Here is a 23,517-nt window from a genome sequence, read left to right as displayed (position 1 = left end):
CAAACCACACAGGGGGACGAAAGGAGCCAAAGGTAGTAAAGGAAGTAGCCATAGTTCCAGTAGAAAATCCAGGGAGGAAAGAGAAACTGAGATGGAGGCAGAAACTAATTGGGATGCAAACACAGACCATTATAATAAAGCTTCAAAAAGGAGTCAGGATCCCAAGATAAGAAGAGGAAGAAATGATGCTGACAGAAATGATTACACATCTTCATTGAAAATTTCTTTTCCCATGTTCAAAGGGGAAAAGAAGGATGACCCGGATGTTCATATCCAAGCCTTTGAGCAGTATGCTGAGTTAAAAAATATTGATGAAGATGGCTGGGGTGAATACTTTCCACAAACATTAAAGGAGGTAGCAAGGAAATGGTACTACCATTACCCGGCTTGTCAACTCAGATCATATAATAAACTTCTTAAAGCTTTCCGACTGAAATATTCACACAACAGAGGGGATGAGGATATACTCTGTGAGCTGGATAAGATAAGGCATGGAAAATTGTCAGTCAGAAGCTATGCTTAGAAAATCAAGGAACTAACTAGACAACTGCAGGAACCACCATCCGAAAAGCGGCTGCGAGCATGGTTTTTGAATGGGTTTTGCAGTAAGAAGCTTAGGGAACAGGAGGTGCCGACACCAACCAAGAAATTCAATGATTTGGTGCAGCGGGCCCTGAAGCTCAAACAGCAAGCTAAGAAGGAAAAGAGTCATAAGAAGAGGAGGTCCAGTAGTAGCAGTACTTCTATTGAAGATTCTGATTCCAGTAGAGCCTCCAGTAGCTCTGAAAGTAGTTCAGATGAAACAACCAAAGACAAGATGAAGAAAGGATCTTGGTCTAGGACGATTGAAGAGATGGTTCGGCAAATTGCTGAAATTAGCCAGACCAGACAACCAATAAGAATAATCGAAACCTGGCGCTCAAAGTGTAAATCTAAAGACCATGTTTCAAAGGAATGTCCACACTGTACTTATTGCAAAGCCTATGGCCATTTACAAAAAAATTGTGGTATTTGAATTCATCATTTTAAGAAGGGAAAACATTTGTCAGTGGTAGTATTCACCAATGCTGAACCAGTAAGAGTGGAAACTACCAGTGTTTCTCAAGAGGAGAAACCGGGTGCAAGTGGTATTGGAGCAGGGCGCGGTAGATACCAAGCGGGTACCAGCCGAGGCCGAGGTCGTGGTAATTTTTAAAATCAAATCCTGAATTGCTTACATGTGGTAAGTATGGGCATTTCGCGGCTTAGTGTCCAAAAACACTTGGATCTACGGATACCGAGGTGAAGGATTCAGACTAATTCCTGTACGAGCAGTTACACGAAGCAAAGGGGATGAGGATATACTCTGTGAGCTGGATAAGATAAAGCAGAGAAAATTGTCAGTTAGAAGTTATGTTGAGAAAATCAAGGATTTGACTAGACAATTGCAAGAACCACCATCTGAAAAGCGGCTGCAAGCATGGTTTTTGAATGGTTTCCACAATAAGAAGCTTAGGAAATAGGAGGTGCCAGCACCAACAAATAAACTCAATGATTTGGTGCAGTGAGACCTGAAGCTAGAACAACAAGCTAAGAAGGAAAAGAGTCATAAGCAGAGGAGGTCCAGTGGTAGCAGTACTTCTAATGAATATTCTGATTCAAGTAGAGCCTCTAGTAGTTCTGAAAGTAGCTCAGATGAAAGGACCAAAGACAAGATTAAAAAGGAATCTTGGTCTAGGAAGATTGAAGAGATGGCCCGGCAAATTGCTGAAATTAGCCAGACCAAACAACCGGTAAGAAGAATGGAAACCTGGTGTTCAAAGTGTAAATCTAAAGACCATGTTTCAAATGAATGTCCACAGTGTAATTATTGCAAATCCTATGGCCATCTATGGAACAACTCTGGTATTCGAATTCGTCATTTCAAGAAGGGAAAAGATTTATCAGTGGTGGCATTTACCAATGCTCAATCAGTAAGAGTGGAAACTACAAGGGCTTATCAAGAAGAGAAACCAGGTACAGGTGGTACTGGTACAAGGTGCGGTAGATACCAAGTGGGTACTAGCCGGGGCCGAGGTCATGGTCATTTTCAGAATCAAAGCCTGAATTGCTATACTTGTGGTAAGTATGAGCATTTCGCGGCTCAATGTCCAAAAACACCTGTGACTGCGGATATTGAGGCGAAGGTTCCAGAACCAGTTACTGTACAAGCATTTACACAAAGTAAAGGGGTGGTGATTGAGGAAATTCCAGAAAATCCAGCAAAACTAGTCACTCCTAAAAGTAGCAAATGGGCTCAGCAGAGAGAGGTATGGAAGGCCAACAGTAAATAAAGGTGGTTGATGAATGGCAAGAGTAGAGAGAACTAGCGGTGAAAATCACGGAGGATTTAGCCAAGAAGCTGTCAGAGCAGTCAGAGAGATCTGACACCCAGGTAATTCATAAGATACCTACCCACTTTTCTGAGACAGCACAACCAAATCAGTCAAAGCCTAGGATACCTGAGACCATATGGGCTGCAGTACAAGGGTTGATGGAAGAGTTGGGAATTGATAAATGAGCTGAAAGCACTGAAATAAAGGAATGGTATTGTGAAGATACTACCAGTTCAAATTCTGACAACAACTCTGATCATGAGAAAGAAGAAATTCATGTCAAGATTTGTGACAGAATTCAGAAACTCACTGTGGAGTTAGAGGACATTAGAAGAACTTTGCTTGAAGCAGTGAAATTCATCAAACACCGAATGAAGGCTGAGGCGGAGGCCAGATCAGTCGACTTGATAGCTGTGAGAGATGATGAAGTGCCATTGATTTAGGTGGATTACAAAGTTCGAAAACAGTGGGAACCACTATCGAGCGTCATACAAGATGGAGGAATAGGGGTAAACATTTTGGGAGCACATCTTCAATAGAGGATGGGAATTACTAACCTGAAACCAGCACCTTTCAAAGTTTGAATGGCGGATCATCGAATGGTGCAGGCAACTAAATGATAGAGAGTATGCAGATAAGAGTGGGCAAAGAAACGTTTAAAGCTAGTTTCCTAGTACTAGATGTGCAAAGGAGTGTATGGGACGCTACTAGGACACCCATGGCTGCAAATGGCACATGCTATTCACGACTATGCTAATCAGACTCTGACAATACAAGGGGCCAGTGGCAGAATCTAGATTCAGACAAATAACACTAGAAGTTGGAGAAAGGAACTGAGACCCAAAGAGCTTTTCCAGAAGTATAAGGTGAAGAAAATTGAGAGAATGTAAGCGGCTATGAATATTTTTCCATTAACACAGATAGATCTCAATGCAGTTTTAATGAACAAAGATCAAGCTGAAAAACAAAAGAAACAATTTTCAGACCAATTCACTGAACTGAATTCAAGAGAACGTGTAGTTCGGCTAACTGGAAGGCCAGAAGAACCAATTGATTTAAGCCCACTAGTAGAACAGGCACACTCTAGAGAATCCATTGAAAATCAGAATAGTAATTCAAAGCTCAGAGGATCATCTTGGGATTGCGTTGAGGAGTCAACCAAGAGAAAGGGTGGAGGGCCTAACTGGGTGCTTCCAGATGATCAAGAGATAGAGGAATAAAATTTGGGGTCTGAGGAAAACCCTAGATTGATCAAGGTCAATAAACATTTGAATCCTACGATGAAAGAGAAGGCACGACATATGTTCCAACACTATAAAGATGTGTTCGCATGGGAACATACTGATCTCAAACGAGTGGATCCAGAGGTCTGTCAACATCGAATACCACTGAAACCAGATGCCAGGCTAGTACGACGACAGTGCTATCGAATGAATCCAAATTATTCTAAGAAGGTCAAGGAAGAGATTAAAAACCTTTTGAAAGCTGGGTTCATTACTGAAGTAGCTAGTAGTGATTGGTTGTTTCCTATTGTGGTTGTGCCTAAGAAGAATGGGAAGCTGAGAGTATGTGTAGATTATAGGAAACTAAATGCTCAAAACAATCAAGGATCCATTTCCATTACCCTTCACAAATATGTTACGTGATGAAATTGCAGGATATGAGATGTATAGCTTTATGTATGGTTATAGTGGCTATAACCAGTTACAGATTGCTCCTGAGGATCCGGGTAAGACCACTTTTATTACGGAGTGGGGATCATTTATGTATCTAGTAATGCCATTTTGCCTTTGCAATGCACCGGTCACTTTTCAACGATGTATGATGGAAATATTAAGTGAATTTCTTCATCCATCCCTCGCCATATTCATGGATGACTTCACTGTATATTCAACAGAGGAAAAGAATTTACTATTTTTGGAGATGGTTTTTAGGCACTGTTAGGGAAAGCGGATTTGTCTGAATCCATTCAAATCTGTTTTCTTAGTCTAGAAAGGACAGCTACTATGGTGTCTAGAAATGGAATGGAAATGGCCAATGACAAGATCCAATGCGTTTAATAGGCCAAGGCGCCTAGAAATGCATCAGAATTAAGTTCTTTCCTGGGATCTATTAAGTTTTTCAGAATATTTGTGCATAAGTTTGCTTCCCAAGCATTACCATTGGATGAACTTACAAAGAAAACCACCAAGTTCAGCTGGACTGCTGAATGTGAAGAAAGTTTTCAAAAATTAAAGAATGCCATCATTAATAAACCGGTTCTTCTACAACCAAATTGGGATGTCATTTTTCACGTACATGTGGATGCTTTGGGACTGGCGATGGGAGCAATACTAGCTCAGCCAGAAGGAAGAATTGATTATCCAGTATACTTTGCTAGTCGTAGATTTAGTCAAGCTGAACAAGGATATACAACTAATGAAAGAGAAGCCTTATGGATGATTTTTAGTGCTACTAAATTCAGACATTATTTGTTGGGCAAGCTGTTTCATTTCTATGTGGATTGTCAAGCCTTATTATTTCTGATTAATAAAGTCATTATTCAAGGCAGGCTGATATGGTGGATGATGTTCCTTATGGAATTTGCATTTCGTATTTTCCATAAACCTAGAAAAAACAATTGTGGTGTTGATTTCTTGTTTAGGAGTACAGAGGGCTACTCTAAGGAGTCTTTGAGAGACACGCCAGTAGATGCAGAACTATTTCAACTAGAAGTGGCAAAATCAATTGATTCAGAATTGTATGAAGTATATCAGTTCCTGTCTAAGGGTGTGTTCCTAGATGACTGGATGCAGAATCAGAAGAAGGCTCTGGTTATTAAAAGTCTAAAGTTCACTATCATTGGCGGCTCACTCTACAGATTGGGTGTCGATGGGATTCTTCGCCGATGTGAGCCTATGGAGGATAAAATGCAAGTTATTGCAAAGGTATATAATGGAGAATCTGGTGGACATTTTTCTACTGATATTACTTTCAAGAAGATTTTACAGGCTGGTTTGTGGTGGCAGACTTTAATATCTAATGTCAAAAGTTTTTGTAAAACATGTGATATATGCCAAAGAATGGGCAGACCCACAGCAGCAAATATGACTCCTTTAACGTCAGTCCAACCACTGGGTGTTTTCATGAAATGGGGTCTGGATTTTATGGGTCCATTCAAAAAGATTACTCCAAGGAAGAATAGATATATGTTAATGGCTACCTGTTATGTGACCAAGTGGATCGAAGCTAAGGCTCTTCCCGACAACACATCAAAATCCACGGCTAGGTTCCTATTTGAGAATATTGTATGCCGATACGGATGTCCTGTGGAGATTGTGTCAGACCAAGGTACACACTTTATAAATGACACTATGGATATTCTCATGGATATGCTTTCAGTCAAGCATCAAGAATCAACACCATATTATCCTAGATGCAATGGGCAAGGGGAAAGCAATAACAAGACTGTCAAGACTATCCTTACCAAGATTATGCAAAAAAATCCAAAGCAGTGGGACTTGAAACTTCAAACTGTTCTATGGGCATATAGAACAACTTATAAGGTCACTATAGGGTTAACACCATTTAGAATGGTGTATGGCAGTGAAGCTGTTGTACCAATGGAATTTGTCATACCCAGTCTCAGGATGGCAGTAGAGCATGGCTTGGATTTTAATCACAATCTAAAAAAGAGACTGGAGGATCTAGCACATCTAGATGAGCTGAGACAGAGGACTATGCTGGAACAAGAAATTGTTCAGCAAAGAAGAAAACACTGGCATGACAGAAGAATTAAGATCAGGGAGTTTCAGAAAAGCGATTTGGTTCTCTGTATCAATCAAAATTAGGCCCTAAGAAACCGAACCTAAAAATAGCCTGGGCAGGACCATTTGAAGTTGATTGGGTGTTCTCTAATGGCACCGTAAGGCTGAAAGATTTGTCTGGATTAATGTTGCCAGGGGTCTATAATGGAGCTAAAATCAAGCTCTATTATTCAGAAGCCAGGGAATCTGTTGACCGCTGGGTCAACAACACAACATAACTCAAGTTTCGTGCCAAAGTCTTATCTTTTGCGAGTTATGAAATGCTGCGGATTATGGATATAAACGTCATTTGTAATGAGTAGTTATTCTAGTTTCAGAAGCCGGGGTGCAATGGCACTTCCAGATTGTAAATACAAAGCCATTTGACCCTTTCAACCCCATTTTTGGTTAAACCTAAGGTAGCCTTAGTATATAAGGTACCTAGGTCATTTTGTAAAGAAGACTTTTATCATAATCAAGTTTTAGCGCTGCTGTCTACTGTGTGTGAGAGAGAAAGAGAGTGAGCGTGAGCTTCATCCTCTCGCTACGCCCGGCTCGCTCAACACATTGGAGATACGACTGCACCATTGCGGTAGGCTCAAGGAGAGCTACGCGACAACGCCAAGCATTCCCCGCGAGACAAAGCGCACACGCCGACACATCTACGAGCTATTTGTGGTCGTAAGTGTATCAAACGATGTCTGTTTTCTGCGTGCTAGTAGTTTATAGAATCGTGGCGACATAAGCTACGCATAGGTACTCATAAATTTTAGTTTCGGGCACTTTCAAATTTGGCTTTGTCATCCTACGCGTTTTCCGCAGATGGGTTTTGAGTGTAGAAGCTTAGGGAGAGGTGTATCCTAGTGAGGGGATGGTGTTCCTTAAGTTTCGTACGAATCTCGCATGATTAGGCGAGTTACCTTTAGTATGTGTGTATGTGGCTAGGTGGTGTAGTTGAGAGCAGTGAGGTTCTTGATTGTGGTTTAGTTGGCCTTCCAGAGTGTTGTATGTGTAGGATGGTCTCAGCTTGACAAGCTAAAGAGATTTCCTCCGTGTGCCTATCGTGTCATCTGTGTCCTCGACTGACATTATGTTGATCTAGGTAGTGTTTGCATGCACTTCATGGGTGTGTGAGACTTCCCGTCCAACAAAATCTTTTCGGGAAATAGGTATTGATGGTATGGGAACTGAAGACCAAGAAATTCCAGAATCAGCTATTTTAGGTCTTTTTCATATACAACCAGTTCCAGAGCTAGTCAAAAAGTCAGAACAGTACTAGTACGACCAAACCATGTCCATACCAGAAACAAAAAAGTATGGAAACCAATATCAGTTCTTATGGAAACAACAGTCAGAAGAACTATCAGTTGTAATCATTTCAAAGACAAGAGAGAGTCTTGTCCAATGCATATCTGCCACGTCACTTGTGGTGCACAGAACTGTAGGAACGGTAAGCGGTGGAGCTTTATGGCACGAACACGTATAACAGTGAGGCAAGTAAGCATTTTTCCTCGCAAGTCTCCTGTGCGACGCTGTTAGAAGCTGGACACACCCTACGAAAAATGACGGCTCGGTAGATTATCATTTTTTTTTGTAATTATTCATTTATTGAGAAAACTCGACATTTCACCTTGTAAATATTGGGGCTTACAGAAGTTTCCAGATTGTATCCCAGTTTTGACATTTAGATTTGAGTAGATGGTTGATTTGGAACTTTAGGGTTTGAGAATTGTAAGGTATTTATACCACTTTTTGACCTTAATGAGGCACCTTTGTCATTTTTAAAAAGTTTTGAAGTCTATGAGTGAGCGTATTGTGTACGAGAGAGAGTGTCAGCTTCATCTTGGCGCTACGTGTGCACCGGTGGTCGGAATCAAGTGCCGATAAGTGCAGCGTGTTGCCCCCGATGAGAGCTACATGCCGATACCTACATTGCATGCGTACGGTCTGGTTTTGCGAGCTCCATCTATGAGCTTCATCTGGTGATTCGGTGAGCATACGTTGTCCGATTTTTCATTGCAGCATATCCACGCGTTCACATTAAGTAGAGCTACACGTTAGGCACTTTAGATTTTGAAAACGAAAACCTGCAAATTTTGGCCAAACATCCTACATGATTTTGCACCGGGTGTTTTGGGTTGGGGTTTTAGTTCATGGACCTTAGGGAGAGCGACCTATTGGTGTTAGTAGGGTCTCCTTCAAGTTCTATGGTGTTTCAAGATTGTTTGATGGGTGTTCGGCTCTAGAAAGTGTTGTAGGAAGTTTCCTATTATGCACTCATGAAGGCTGTGACTTAGACATTGGGTAGAGAACTCTGTAGAAATTAGTTAGGAGTCGGTCGAGTGTAGGTTGACACCCTATGCTTGCTTCCACGCGCCTGCAGGTCGAGCTTCGTCCTTAGCTGACAAATCTTGCTAGGTGAGTTCTCGCTGTGCTAACGTCCGTCGCGGCGTATCCGTCCAACATTGGCGCCGCTGCCGAGAACGAAAACCTTAGGTAGGTGACCGAGACTAGTCCTTGAGGATAGGGATTTTTTGGCTTGCCAAGAGTCTCGTTTTACTTTTAGATAGGATCAGAGGGTGGAGGACTCTATAGGTCTTACAGGGACTCTAGGGAGCGTGTGTCTGGCCTAGATCCTTCGACTTACGTATATTTAGGTAGACGGAGATAGCTTTAGGTATTAGAAGTGTAGGAGTTGGAGTGGTAGAAGCGGTGAGAGGAGAGCTTGAGAGTCCGGAGAGGCCAGAAAGCAATCAAAACATCATTATCACCATTTCATATGATGAGTAGGAGTAGAGTAAGTAGGACATCATGATTCATGATCTAGAGCACTTCATGCATGTATACTTGCTTGGTAGATTCATCACAACGTTGTAAAAGATGCAAAAAGACGCAAAAGTGTGTTTGAAAGCTGAAGAGAAGTCCAAAAGTTACTGTGAGTGTTTCTGATAGAGCTGCAGAGCATCAGGAGCATTTCTCTCAGGAAAAAGTTTTAATTTTAAGCCAAGAGACATCCTATGCGTAAGATTTCTACAGGCTAATTTGGTGGGAATTTTGGGATTTTGAGTTGACCAGTGTGTTCAGAAGGTGGGGTTTACTCTATTTTCACCTGGAAAGTGGAAATTTGACCATATCTTGACAGGATAAGACCAGATAGACTAAAATTGCTAGACATCCTAGCCAAATTGTTCCAAAGCATTATTTTAAGACCAAAACCATAGGATGACTGCATGGACATGATCTACATGATATATTAGGTGACTGAGAGAGGTTTCATCTCATCTGGGAGAGAAAATTGGGTTCAAAGCAGGCAAGTTTAGCACTTTTGACTGAAAAAAGGCTAGAATAGCTAAAATTGGGGACTTTTTGAAATCCAAACCAAAATCTAAACATACCACTGGGTTGTTGACATGAAGGGGAAGTTGTGGGTCAAGTCTGGGGTCAAACAGGCCAAAAAGACATACTACGCGTAGGATGTTATCTGTGTGATTTTGCACTCCAAACCTAATTTTGAGCCTACCAAGGTGATCATCTGTGTGATTTTGCACTCCAAACCTAATTTGAAGCCATTCTGGGCAAAAAGATATCCTACGCATAGGATGTCTAAAGCAAGAAATTGAAGCCAGATACTGACTGTGGGCATAGCAAGGTGTTGTATAGCCTAAGGCAAGCCTCCTAGTCAATTTTGGTCCAAATTGGAGTTGATTAGACTGATCAAGACTAGTAGCAGGCTGTTGGAATAGATTTCTAATCCACTGGCTAGCTTATAGATGTCCAAATCAAAAAGTAAAAACAGATGTGGACTCAACACATCAAGGGGAATCCATAGTGCAAGAATCCAAGAAAAATAGAGCAGGAGACATCCTATGCGTAGGATGTCTACTAGCGCCTACTGAAGAGAAAATTTGACTAGGCTTAGACAGTGAGGTTCCATTTGGCTTAAGGATTCCAGAACTTCTTTCAGAAGTGAATTTGGACCTTGTTTGTCCATTTGAGAGAGCAAACACTGAATTCAGACTTTTTCACGTAAATTGACCAACATCCGAGGGAAGTACAATTCCAGATTAGCAGACCTAATCTAGAGCATCAGTAGTGTATAAAATACTGTAGTGGTTGAGATTAACTCTCCAGTTACACCAATCATTACTAAGATAACCTCTAACGGTTAAATGCTTTGATTCGATTGTCGAAATTAAACGCTAGTGTACAGGTATATTCAGCAGCAGCAAAGCAAGAAGTTGTGCGGAGACTGATCCTTTACCAGGTGAGTGGCTGGAATTGTGATCAATTGCATTGATAAGTTTGATGAATTTAAGAGCAGGAAGATACATTTTTAGAGACCAGAAGGTGGCAGGTGACCAAGGTAGCTTAGTGTCCACCGAGGAGAGTGCAACTCAAGCAAGGCTAGATCCACTAGCACCGATTATTGAGGAAGGTAGTGATACTGACACTTCATTAGACAAATCCTTCTTCATGATGGGTAGTCAACAGCCAACTAGGAGGTTTTACCTATGACAGACCAATGCTGGGCGGAAGCACCTCCTTAAATACTTTGAATGATTCCAAGTTCACTGTGATCTTCTTAGAAGGAACAAACTCGAGGGGAGCCCTAGTTTATTATGACTATTGAGGACGCAAGTGCATTTGTATTGAAGAAAGGCCAGCTCAGAGACTCGAGATAATTCGAGTCTATGATGATGGAGATAGACTCTAAGACGAAAAGGGGAACCATTATCTGATAGTTAGTAACCCTGAAGATTACAACAGATATGGAGATAACTTGGCAAAAGGGAAAATGGTTTCAGAAACTCAAGAACCGCCACCAAACATTGATCGACCTGGAGCATTTTTTATGTATGATAAGAAAACAACCAAGGTTTCAACTTATAATGAGAACGTGGGAATCTACAAGTATGAGAGTGAGGGAATAGTCTCTTACTTTTGCTACAAAGAACCATACCCAAATGAGTTAAGCAAAGACAAGGTTCTTTACTTATTCTCGTATGAAACTGCTATGGGGAAGGATATAGTTTTTGTTGATAGGTACAGGCAAGAATACCAATGTATTCTCCCAGAGGAGGTAGAAAAGGCAACGGTTCCAGGAGCATCAACATATGCCCCCTGACGAAGTGCCAAGAGCCACCTACACCCCTAGCAAGTCTACAAATCTCTTTTCAAAGGAGTATGATGCTACCTCACATTCCACCCGACTGCCGCAGACATTCAACAATGAGAACCAACCAGCAACTCAGCCATCATTGCAGGCATGGCTTCGACAGAGTGCAACATTGGAACAAGACCAAAATCGAGATGGTTATCAAGCCGCGCGAGGGCTAAGGGATTTACAAGAACCACCACTCTATTCAAGGTATCAAGGAGAGAGTAAGACAAAAACTCAAGGGTCAACGGAGCCTAGAAGACCACCCATAGAACGGGTTCGAAGAGATGAACCATCTCTTGCAAGAACTGTTAGAAATTATGTCTTAGGAGCACCATTGGGAGAGGAACCAACTTACTACAGAAGACCAGAGGAGGTATATCAATTAGGACGTGGAGATCCAATGATGAGGTTTGTAGACCATCATAAAATTAGATCTTCTCAAGTGCAAAAATGGGTAAACAAGAAATACACAGGAAACAGAGATCCAAGAGATCATGTAGTAGCCTTTGTGTGTGTAATTAGAGCTGAAGAGGTGTTAGACTTCCCTACCCAATTTGCAGGGTTTAGACTAACCTTAGAGGATGACGCTGCTACTTGGTTTGACTCTGTGGAGTGTAGAGACTTTGAGTCTATGGAGGAAGTGTTTGGCGAGTTTATCGAGGAATTATCACAAAGGGGGATAGCTCAGAATACCGTCTCACAAATCCATAAATTCAAACAGAAAGACGGGGAATCTGTGCGAAAGGCTGTCCTAAGACTAAAAAGGTATGTGAAGTTCTACCCTGTGGAACAATTGCCAACTCAGTCCAGACTTATGCTTATATTCATCCAAGGACTAAGGAATGCCGATCTCCAGAAGGACTTACATATGAAGAGGATCACGACGCTGAACGAGTTAACCAAGTATTCTCTTTACCTTGTGGACAATTGTGCGGTCTACAAAGAGGGTGAGTTCAAGGATCTTGACGACAATTCATCTTCGCAACAAAGTGGAAGCAAGTCTTCTAAGACAGCACCCAAAGAAGAAGTAGCTGTAAACCAGGAGCAGCTGTAGAGGAGGTGCTTAAAAAGATTAACTTGTACAGCCCGAGTGGTGTGCTATTGAACAAAAATGGACAAACCATGGAAAGGAGGAATGTTATAATAACAAGGGATATGTGAGAGAGAGACCTTACACTTCCCAAGCTCAGGTAGCTTCTCCTCAAGTTCCACCAATGCCTAGGTATCAAGAAGGCAACCTACTAGAACCTATAGGTACATAGAAAGACCACAACCAGTGTTGGGGCAACAACCACCCCTACCAGGATTACGACCAGTCGGCATAAGATACACACCAACCGTAACCAAATCAGAAGAGAAGGCTTTGGTGCCTATGCATGCATATTATGAAGATCCCAATGGATATGCGGCAAACCCTGTCTATTATCAACCGAAAGAACCCTCGACAGCAGAATCGTGGAGCATGATGGGAAATACAGGACCACCAACAGCTGCACATGTAGCAGGAGAAGGAAGATATAGCTTAGATGAACGAACATTGTTGTTCATAGCCAATAGAGGCATGGGCGGATAAAGACATACACACCAACAAAGAGGAGCTCAAGGAGCACCTCAACAGCCTAAAGGACCCTGCTACAAGTATGGTGGAGACCATTGGCTAAGAGACTGTCCTCATGATGAAATCACTAGAGTCAACGCATATTGCACCAAGTGTGGAGTTACTCCTTTGATTTCGGATTTCCCTAAGAACCCTAACAAAGGAGCAAAAACTACCTTGAACATGTTGGAAACAGTGCCTTCCAGTGGAGGGTCAGAAAATGAAACAATCATACCTATTCAGGCGGTGACACGAGCCCAAGCTCAAAGAATGACAAAAGAACCCATAATTGAAGAGCCAAAAATTGATGTCCCAAGTTCAGAAACAAAAAATCAGAGAAGCACTTGGAAAGCTAGAAAGGCACGTAGGAAAGAACGAGAGCAAACAGCTCTATCTGAGGAGTTAAAACACACAAAGGATAGATTAGAGCGATTAGAGGATCTAGCTAGACTAAGCTCACACACCGCGGTAACCATAGCACCCAAGGAAATAGCAGAGCCCAAAAGTGCAGAATCGGGAGGATCAGTACTGGCAGACAAGGTAAATGAGCAGTTGGATGCACTTCTAAAAGCTTACGAAGCCAGACTCAAAAAGAACCAAACCCAAAAGCAAAGATGGATGACTTTTCCATATGCTGAAATAGAAAAACAAAGGTTGGAAATGTGTAGAAAGATGATTGAAAAAACTCAATCTTTGATGGAAAACCCGCTTGGTAAACCTGCAAATTGGCATGAGGTACCAGCTCCAACCCCTATCCAACCAGCTTTAGAGGAACAAGTAGAATCGAAGGAAAGACTCACGAATGCCTATGAGTCTAGGGGAGAGCTTATCATAGTGCCAAATACAATAGATGAGGCAAGTGACGGGTTCCAACCAAAACATTGACAGAAATGGGTAAGGACTGTAACGGTCTAGATAATCTGTGGAAGCAAATCCGTGAGGCCAACGAAGCTAACAGGGTGAGTTCCCACATGAACAGCACGAGAAAAGATAAAAATGAGATCTTACCTCCTATTGAATAATTTGAGGCAAGATCACAAATGAACTTTGATATACATTCACAAGGGGGAGACTAGGGATCAATTAGTTCGGGGCACAGCCAACCAGACTCACTGAAAACTCTACCCTCTTACCTAGGAGAGTATGAAGCCAAGTCTGAAAGGGAGAGCAATCCCATCTCAAAGACTTTATTCTAACAAAGTGATGGATTCACAAGGGTTGATTGAGTTATTGTCCACCCCGGTGGCATGCACAATCACATTAGCCAAACTCCTAAGGTTACGACCAAACATGTGGACCACAGTAGGTAAATGCCTAGAAAAATTTGGAGTGAAAGACCCCACCTTGAAGCTTCAAGAAGGGATCAGAGAATTGGACAGGCCTCAACTAAACACTATGCCAGTACCTTAAAACAAGGCTGGAGAGTATTGCGAGGGAGAAGATGGAAACACCACGCTACTAGTATAATTCCAAGGGGTAGTTTCCAAAGCCATTCTTGACAGTGGAGCAGGGGTTGCTATCGCCACCAAAGAAATTTGGAAAAAATGGTAAAAACCAACTTTAAGAGCTACCAGAATGAAATTGCAATTGGCAAATGGGTTCATGGAGAATCCTCTAGGACTCTTAGAAAAAGTGCTTGTCACTTCCTGCGGAATCGAGTATGAGCATACATTTGCAATAGTTGATTTTGACAAAAAGAACAATTATGAGATCATCTTGGGAAGACCATTCATGAGACAATTGAAGATGGTCCAGGATTGGGATTACAACCACATATACCTCAGACATGGCGATACAACAACCAAAATACACCTGAAAGACCATAGTTACAAGGATGTGAACGAGACACCAATGGAAGAATTTGATTCAGCTACAGTAGCAAAATCGGAACTCCCAGCATGGTTAGGGCAACAAAGAGAGCTATGGATGTGCGGAGATTCACATTGTGGGAGCTTAAAGAGAGAGGAATGCGTCTTAGAAAGAGAAATTGAGGACAAGGAGTATATTCTGAAACCTTTTCCTGAAGATGCCTTGGAACCTCTAGAATGGGAACACATACTAGCAACATTGGATGTCTGTACCATTACAAATAGTCCAACAACAAAATTTTGCAATAAGGATGGCTATGATGTGCTACCCTACTACATGGTAAGCATTATACGAGGAGGAGATGAGACGATACAACCACTAGAACAAGAAGAGTTTTATAACTCCTCTGAACATCTGGAAATAAATAATGATACAGATAATGAGTGTTTAGACAACTCAAGTGAGCGTGGCAGGAAAACAGAGAATATCAAGTTTTATGATTTTGGTAATCAGCACCCTAGATGCCAGGAACGCTATAGGAGGAAACGCGCAAGGTACAAAGCGAGAGAGAACCTGATGCCCAAGATGAAAGATAAAAGTCACTATTTGATGCTTGTAAAAGTAGAGGATTGTGTAAAAGATCAAATATCAGGAAGATTCTCAAAAATTCTAAGGGAAAGAACGCAAGAGGAAAAAAGACAAGTACGAAAAGCTAAAACAGAAACAAAATCACAAAAATCTCAAAGATAAAAAAAAGAAACAACGAAAGACCAAGAGTGGACCAAACTGGAGCGTAAACAGAAATACCAAGAACTGAAACGGTCTTTACGAGAGATATGGACTACTTAGGAAGATAGTGACGGTAAAGGAGAGTCAGAAAAGGGAAACATGAATGTACCATCACACTATCGGAAATTCACCATCCAGGACAGAAAAATCATAATGACACCACCAGTCAGGGAAAGAACAAACCAGGAATCTTATGATGGGCCAGAAAATGTAAAAAGGATAAACCTCGCGGAACCAGGTGAGAAGCCTCAGCCGGTCTATATCGCAACCGATTTAGAGCCTGAAGAAGAAGAATGGCTAACACAACTTCTCAGAAGTATAAAGATGTGTTTGCATGGTCCTACAAAGACCTCAAAGGAGTTGATACATCGATATGCCAACATACAATTCCTTTGAAATCAGATGCAAAACCTAGCAAACAACGTCCTTATACATATAATGACACATTTGCTAAACGAATCAAAGAGGAGATTGAGAAGCTGATGGAAGTTGAATTCATCTATGAAATCGAGCATACAGATTGGGTGTCACCCATTGTGGTAGTCCCCAAAAAGAACGGAAAACTGAGAGTGTGTGTAAACCTCCAAAAGGTAAATGCAACCACCATAAGGGATAATTATCCCTTGCCAATCACAGAACATGTACTTGAGAGGGTGGCCAGAAAACGGGCTTATTCCTTTCTGGATGGGTTTTCAGGATACAACCAATTGGCAATTGCAATGGAGGATCAACACAAAACAACGTTTGCCACAGAATGGGGAATATATGCGTATTGAGTTATGCCATTTGGCTTAACTAATGCCCCAGCTACCTTCCAAAGGTTAATGACACACGCGTTCAAAGAATACCTAAGAATATTCTTAGAAATATAGATGGATGATCTTTGTGTACACTCTCTTCTATGAGGAGAACATATTGACCATTTGCAAAAGGTATTTGAAAAATGCAGGACATATCGAATCTGTCTTAACCCTGAAAAGTGTATTTTTATGGTTAGGCAAGGCCGCATCTTAGGACACATTCTCTCAAGAAATGGCATAACCACTGACCTAGACAAACTGAAAGTCATAGTAGACCTACCCAGGCCTACTAATGCGAAACAAGTGCAATCCTTCATGGGACATTGTGGGTATTATCGAAGATTCATATATATGTATGCAGTCATCGCACAACCTCTGTATCGTTTGCTAGTCAATTTTGACTGGACCGATGAGTGTGAAACTTCATTCCAAAACCTTAAGGAAAACCTTGTATCAACACATGTACTTAAAGCACCGGATTGGGAAAAGATATTCCATGTTCACATTGATGCTTCTGCATATGCAATCGGGAGTATTCTAGCTCAACCTGGAGATGGAGCAATGGATTTTCTAGTTTGTTATGCTAGCCGCCCCGACACTTAAACAGTGCGGAAAAGAACTACACAACCACCGAATGAGGGGGGTTAGGAATGATTTATGTTGTAAAGAAATTTTGGCATTATTTGCTCGCAAACAAATTTGTGTTCTTCACAGATCATCAAGCTCTTTTGTATCAAGTGAATAAACCATGCAATATAGGGAGAATTGTACGCTGGTTTATTATATTGCTAGAGTTTGATTTTACAATTGTGGTCAAAAAGGGTAAAACCCATCTACGGGCGGATCATCTTTCAAGGATACAAAATGGGGAAGCTCCTGAAGGAGTAGAAGATGACATACCAGATGCTTATCTTTTCAATATTGAAATGATACCCAAATGGTCTCAGGAAATTGTTAGCATTCTTTCCTTTGGAGGTAGGTTTGATAACATGGAATTGAGGATGGCTGTATCATCTAGGATTGGAACAAATTCTACGATTATGTATAAATCCGAAAGAATTCAAGTGTTACCTTGAGGAAGCACATGTCTAGGATTGTGCATTTCATTGTTCAACATTGAAAACACACCAGAGACTGAAACAATTAGGGGTTTATTGGCCAACTATGTACGCGGACACACATGCTTATGTTAACAATTGTACTATATGTAATGCCAAACGACCAGTGGATCACGCAACATTGTTTTAGGTAAACATTGCACCTGCATGGAGTCAATATATCATTGATTTATTAACCACAAGGATGTTTCATGAAAACACAACAAAAGCACAAAAAAGGGCTATAGAGCTGGAGGCTCGTGACTTTCAGTTAATTAAAAACCAACTCTATAAGCGAGGAAAGGACAATCAACTTAGAATCTGTGCAAGTGAAAGTGAATACCTGCTCATTCTAAAACACGGACATGGAGGTATAAGTGGAGGACATTTTTTGGGCGATAAGACAACAAAAATTGTTTTAACCGTAGGAGTATGGTGGCCTACATTACATATGGATGTTGAAGAGTTTTTAAAGCATTGTGATGCATGTCAGCGCACCAAGGTGCCGATAAAGAGAGATGAGATGCCGCTACGGCCAATGATGGGAGAAAGGGCATTTGCGAAATGGGGCATTGATTTTGTAGGACCTATTTCACCCCCTGCTTATCACACCCATACCCAATATATCATTGTGGCTACGGACTATCTCACAAAATGGGCGGAAGCTAAGGAAACACAAAAAGCAGAGGCACGGACCACTGCACAATTTTTGTATGAGAATGTTTTTGTACGATACGGTTTACTAATAGAAATCATCAGTGATCATGGAACACATTTTCTTAATGAAGTCATTGAATATCTGCTGGAGGAATTCATGGTCATACATAGGAAATCTGCTCCATACCATCCACAGGCAAATGGACAAGCTCAGACCACAAATAAAACACTATGAACGGTTCTCACTAAAATTGTATCAGAGACAAGAACAGATTGGGAGCAGCAGCTACACTCAACACTATGGGCATACAGGGTAGTTTACAAAACATCGATAGGAACGACACCGTACAACATGGTGTTTGGCCTAAATGCTATATTACCCATAGAGTTTTTAATTCCAACTCTACATGTAGGGAAACTCTTAGAATGGACAGGGCATGAGCTCTCTTCAAGAATAGATGACCTTGAAAAGCTAGATGAACTTCGCTTGAGAGGTGTAGCTTTGATTTATGCTAAAAAGAAAATACAAAAAGAGTTTTTTGACAAGCATGTGCGCACAAAAGAGTTCAAAACAGGTGATTATGTACTTGTTTATACTTTGAAGCAACATGCCAAGAAACTTACAAAGCGAGGGATGGGACCCTTTGTGATTAGTGACCTATCACAAAGCGGAGCTGTCAAGCTTGCTACATTAGCAGGTGAAGAAATGCCAAATTGGATTAGTGGGTGTCGATTAAAGAAATATCATTTACCACTAACACAAGATATGCTTCAACAAATCCATCAAGGAAAACAACGAATGAAGGAGAAACAGAGGGTACGAGAAGAAGCTCAAGCAGAAGCAAAAGAACGCATTGCAAAACGAAGACTTCTACGACAACAACAACAAAGTGGAGCACCATTGCGAATCAATGCCATTCGACTAACGAAGTTTGATGAAGACACAGTGGAGCCAATAATTGCAGTCAAACTAGGTAGCAATCAAGTTGAATCGACGGCATTGCTTGATTCTGGAGCTCAAGAAAATTTGATCTCTTACAGATTATACAAACAGTTCAAGCCCACAAGTCAACTTCATCCTACTCCACAAGTGCTGGAAAGTAGTACATCACATTCTCTGAAAACATTGGGCTGGACTATTGCATGTACAAGTACATCAATATATTTACCCACACAAATTTTATGTAGTCGAGGATGAAAGCACACACCACCCCATGTGGTTGGGACAACCTTGGCAAAAAGAGTACAATGTGCAGATAGATTGGAATGCGAATGCAGTCAAAATTCAGCATGCACAAGAACAACAGGTAATAGCCTTTGCTCAGCAACCCCACAATAATCAGCTGTCAGCAATGCAATCACTAGAAAAAGAGCCAAAAGCAAGGGTGCCACCAAAGAACAACATAATACCCAAGGCTAACAAATAGGTAAAAACCAACATTGTTCACTACAAGTATGACAAGTCACCAACTGCAGTGCAAAGATTGAGGTTACTAAAACCAGAGAAACAAGTATGGATGCGGAAGGATAGAAATGACATGGTAGACAGAAAACACAAAAACGGAGGAAGTCAACATAAGCCGATAATTCAACCAAACACCAAGGGCATAAAACAGATATGGATCCCAAAGAAAATGCTCAGCAATAACTCAAATGCGACTCGCATTTGGATACCAAAACAAAAGCAAAAGGAACTCCCTTCAGTACAAGCAACATCGGAAGGCAGCCAACTACATATGAAACCAACAAACTGACTTATGTGGATGCCAATAAGCAACAAAACAGTGGCAACCAAGGAAGTAGAAAGAAACCTACAAAAACCGGCAAAAACCAGCTACCAATGGAAAGCAAAAGAGATACGCGGTCTACGGCCAAGACAATTCTCTCCAAAGAGACAAATACGCCCATATCAATAGTAGAGGCAAAGCAAGCGACTTTTGCAAAAAAGACAATCAAGAAAAGAGCAGTAGAGTTATAGCATATGAAACCAACAAACTGACTTATGTGGATGCCAATAAGCAACAAAACAGTGGCAGCCAAGGAAGTAGAAAGAAACCTACAAAAACCGGCAAAAACCAGCTACCAATGGAAAGCAAAAGAGATACGCGGTCTACAGCCAAGACAATTCTCTCCAAAGAGACAAATACGCCCATATCAATAGTAGAGGCAAAGCAAGCGACTTTTGCAAAAAAGACAATCAAGAAAAGAGCAGTAGAGTTATAGCTGTTACTTACAAAGAAAATAGGCAACCTCAACGACGAATGCCAATAAGCATCTTGCTTATACCCTTCTCTTGCATAGCATTAATTTTTCCATGCATTGACCGAGTATACATAAAATAGGGCCACATTACATGGCCAAGCATTAGCACAAATTTTTAAACCGATGCGCAACACATACATCGAGGCAATACCTTGTCGTCCGGGAGGACTCCGGCTAGGAGGGGGGGAGGCATTCTCAAATACGGACCCAATAGCAGAAAGAGCAAAAAAGGGCATGATTTTCGACTATTTTTAAGGGTTGTTGTTTCGTTGCAAAATTTTTTGGACTAACCCAAGTACATATGCCCTTATACAGCATGAATCTACAGGTATATGGGGCCAAGTGCCATATCAAGCCCCTAGGTGTGTGTATATAAGTAGAAATAGCCAAGTACTAACCCAAGTAGAAATAGCCAAGTAGAAATTTTTTGGACTAACCCAAGTACATATGCCCTTATACAGCATGAATCTACAGGTATATGGGGCCAAGTGCCATATCAAGCCCCTAGGTGTGTGTATATAAGTAGAAATAGCCATTTTTCGGGCAAAATATTGGTAAAATAGAGAAATCCGGCCCTAAAAATTGCATGAGAGTGTATATAATGTTTTGCGGTGATGTTTTGGATTTATTATGATTTTTGGGGATTATTTGGGTTTGATTTGCTATTTTCCTTTTAATTTTGCTAATTCTCGGCAGAAAAACTTCAAAAATACAAAAAGCAGGTGAAAAACGGTCATAATGAAGAACAAAAAATATGGGGATGATCAGTTACTATAGGACAACCTATGGTACAGTGGGGGTGCAATTATGGAACTAGAGCGGAAAGCGTGTTTTGGCCAGATTTTAACCAAAATGCCAAATTTTTGGTAAACAGAGCAAATGGAGTCCAAATCAAGAAATTTTTGAGCCTAAACCGCATCTCGCAAGAAGTTGGGAGCACATGTCAATTTTCATGAAAAGTGGTTCGGGGACCTCCATTATAAAAAATTTTCACCTCATTTTTAGCTCATTTTCACTATTGTCCTTTGAGAGAGAGCTTCTGCCACCTAGAGCGAGCGGAACTTCCAGCAGCTTCTATGACGCGCATGACTACCCGACGGGCTTCAGACATGAGAGGTAGGCTCACCACCTTGAGCTTTTCGCGCATGTTTGTCGTTTTGTCGCGAAAACTAGCGTAGTGTTCACACACAAAGCGGGCAGTAGAGACCTACAACTAGAAATGGCCACCTAACGGCTAACCCGAAAGCAATGAGGCTTCATCGGAAGCTTACCCTAGCATAGGAGACCAGTCTTGGATGCCCAAAGGCAGTAGAAAACCATCGAAAAAAACCCTAATTCCTAGAATCCTGCAAGAGGCCACCAAATGGGAAATCGGCGGAGAGGCGCCCAAATGCTACCAAAATTCATGGGTAGGAGCATCTCAACATGCTCGACAACACTATGTAGCCCACATGACCAAAAGGTGACCCGAAGCGGCACTAAACTTCAGAAACGGCATCAAACACACAAAACGTCAAATAGCTCTCGCGGCAAACCGCATGTCTGTTTGCCGCCAAACTTCACGAGCGTCTTTCCTAGACCATCAACAACCAATTCCTATGGTGGTAGACCACCACAAATCATCAAAGACATGTAAACGCAACCACGGGTGCTTGTAGAGCGACAAATTGCCAAATGGACCTCTGGTGAAGCCAAAGTCAATAAAAACCATACGGCAAGGATCCCCAAGGGATCGGGAAGCTATGGAGACCAACATCAAGAAATTTCATCACGGAAAAGCACTCCAAAAGTCAAAAAACGGCTCGGAGGCTCTGAAATCCACACAAGGAGTTAGTTTCTATCCATTTTACTTTTTGTTGAAATTAGGCTTAAAAGGGACTCAGGGGGACTAAGGGCAGGCACAAGTGACAGTTTCCATGAAAAAATCATCAGGAGACATCCTATGCGTAGGATGTCTCAAGGCCATTTCTGGGCACAGAACCCAACATTTCTCATCACACACATTTTTTGAATAGCCTTTACATGCTAGCCACCAAGTTTCATCACATTTGGACCAAAATTGACCTCATATGCATGAAAAAATGCAAAGTTGGGGCATAGAGGCAATAATGGGCCATAGATCTACCAAAACTTGTTCAAATCACATGAAACTTGGACAACACATTCATGAGCACATAGCCAACCAACCTGTGTGGTCACCTGCAAGAAATGATGAAGTAGACACCCTACGCGTAGGATGTCTATTTGACATTTTTGGCCTACAGAGGGTATTTTTACATTCCAGATCTTTTCTTATCACCTTCAAGAGCTCATATATCAAGCTTGAAGCCATTCTAATCAAATTTGACCCCCAACACGTTCAAGATACACTTTTAGAGCCCAAAAACACTACACAGGGTCTTACCAACATCAATTCTTGTCCAAATCAGAATCCAAGAGCATGGCCATGTTCCCCATGCCAAGGACTACCCACAGAACAAATCCCAAGCCATTTTGATGAAATAGACATCCTACGCGTAGGATGTCTCTAGCAGGTTTTTGACCTTCTGTGCAAAGAATGACATCATGGGAGCCAATACCATGGTGCAATGAGCCCATATATCAATTTTCAGCCCATTTGGACATCACTTGCTACCTATTGTGGACTTTCTACCGAATTTGTGACCTAAAGCCTGAATGGATCCAAAAATCCACTTTTTGATGCCCAAATCCAATTCCAAGGATATAGCCATGTTGTACAGGTCAAGGACCACTAGCATGTCAAGTATCACCCAAATCTGATGAAAAAGACATCCTACGCGTAGGATGTCTAAATGAATTTTTTTGGCCATAAATGCACTATGAGAACATGCACAGTTTCACAAGTTCCTTTTAAGCTTTATTTTCAATTTTCAAGTCATTTGGATAGTTAAAACTCAGTTTCTCAGCTGATATGGAAAAAACGCTAACTTCGGACTACTGAGTGCAACATGATCTATGGCAGTCGCAAAGTCACCGGCAAAGAAGAAGAGGATGACCATAAAGGATTACTTGGAAGTAGTAGAGCCCTTCGTCATACCAGAAGGAACTCTAAATCCAACAAGCACATGGATCCAAGAGGATCTGCTAGAGTCAAATGATCTAAATATTTACCAAGGCGTGTTCAAGGACACAGAAGGAAATGTGATAGAGCTACCAATGCTATTGCGAGAGATCAATGAGTTCGT

This window comes from Adiantum capillus-veneris, chromosome 22 (genome assembly GCF_014529385.1).
Source record: "Adiantum capillus-veneris isolate H3 chromosome 22, ASM1452938v2, whole genome shotgun sequence".
Classification (NCBI taxonomy): domain Eukaryota; kingdom Viridiplantae; phylum Streptophyta; class Polypodiopsida; order Polypodiales; family Pteridaceae; genus Adiantum; species Adiantum capillus-veneris.
This window is presented reverse-complemented; position numbering follows the sequence as displayed.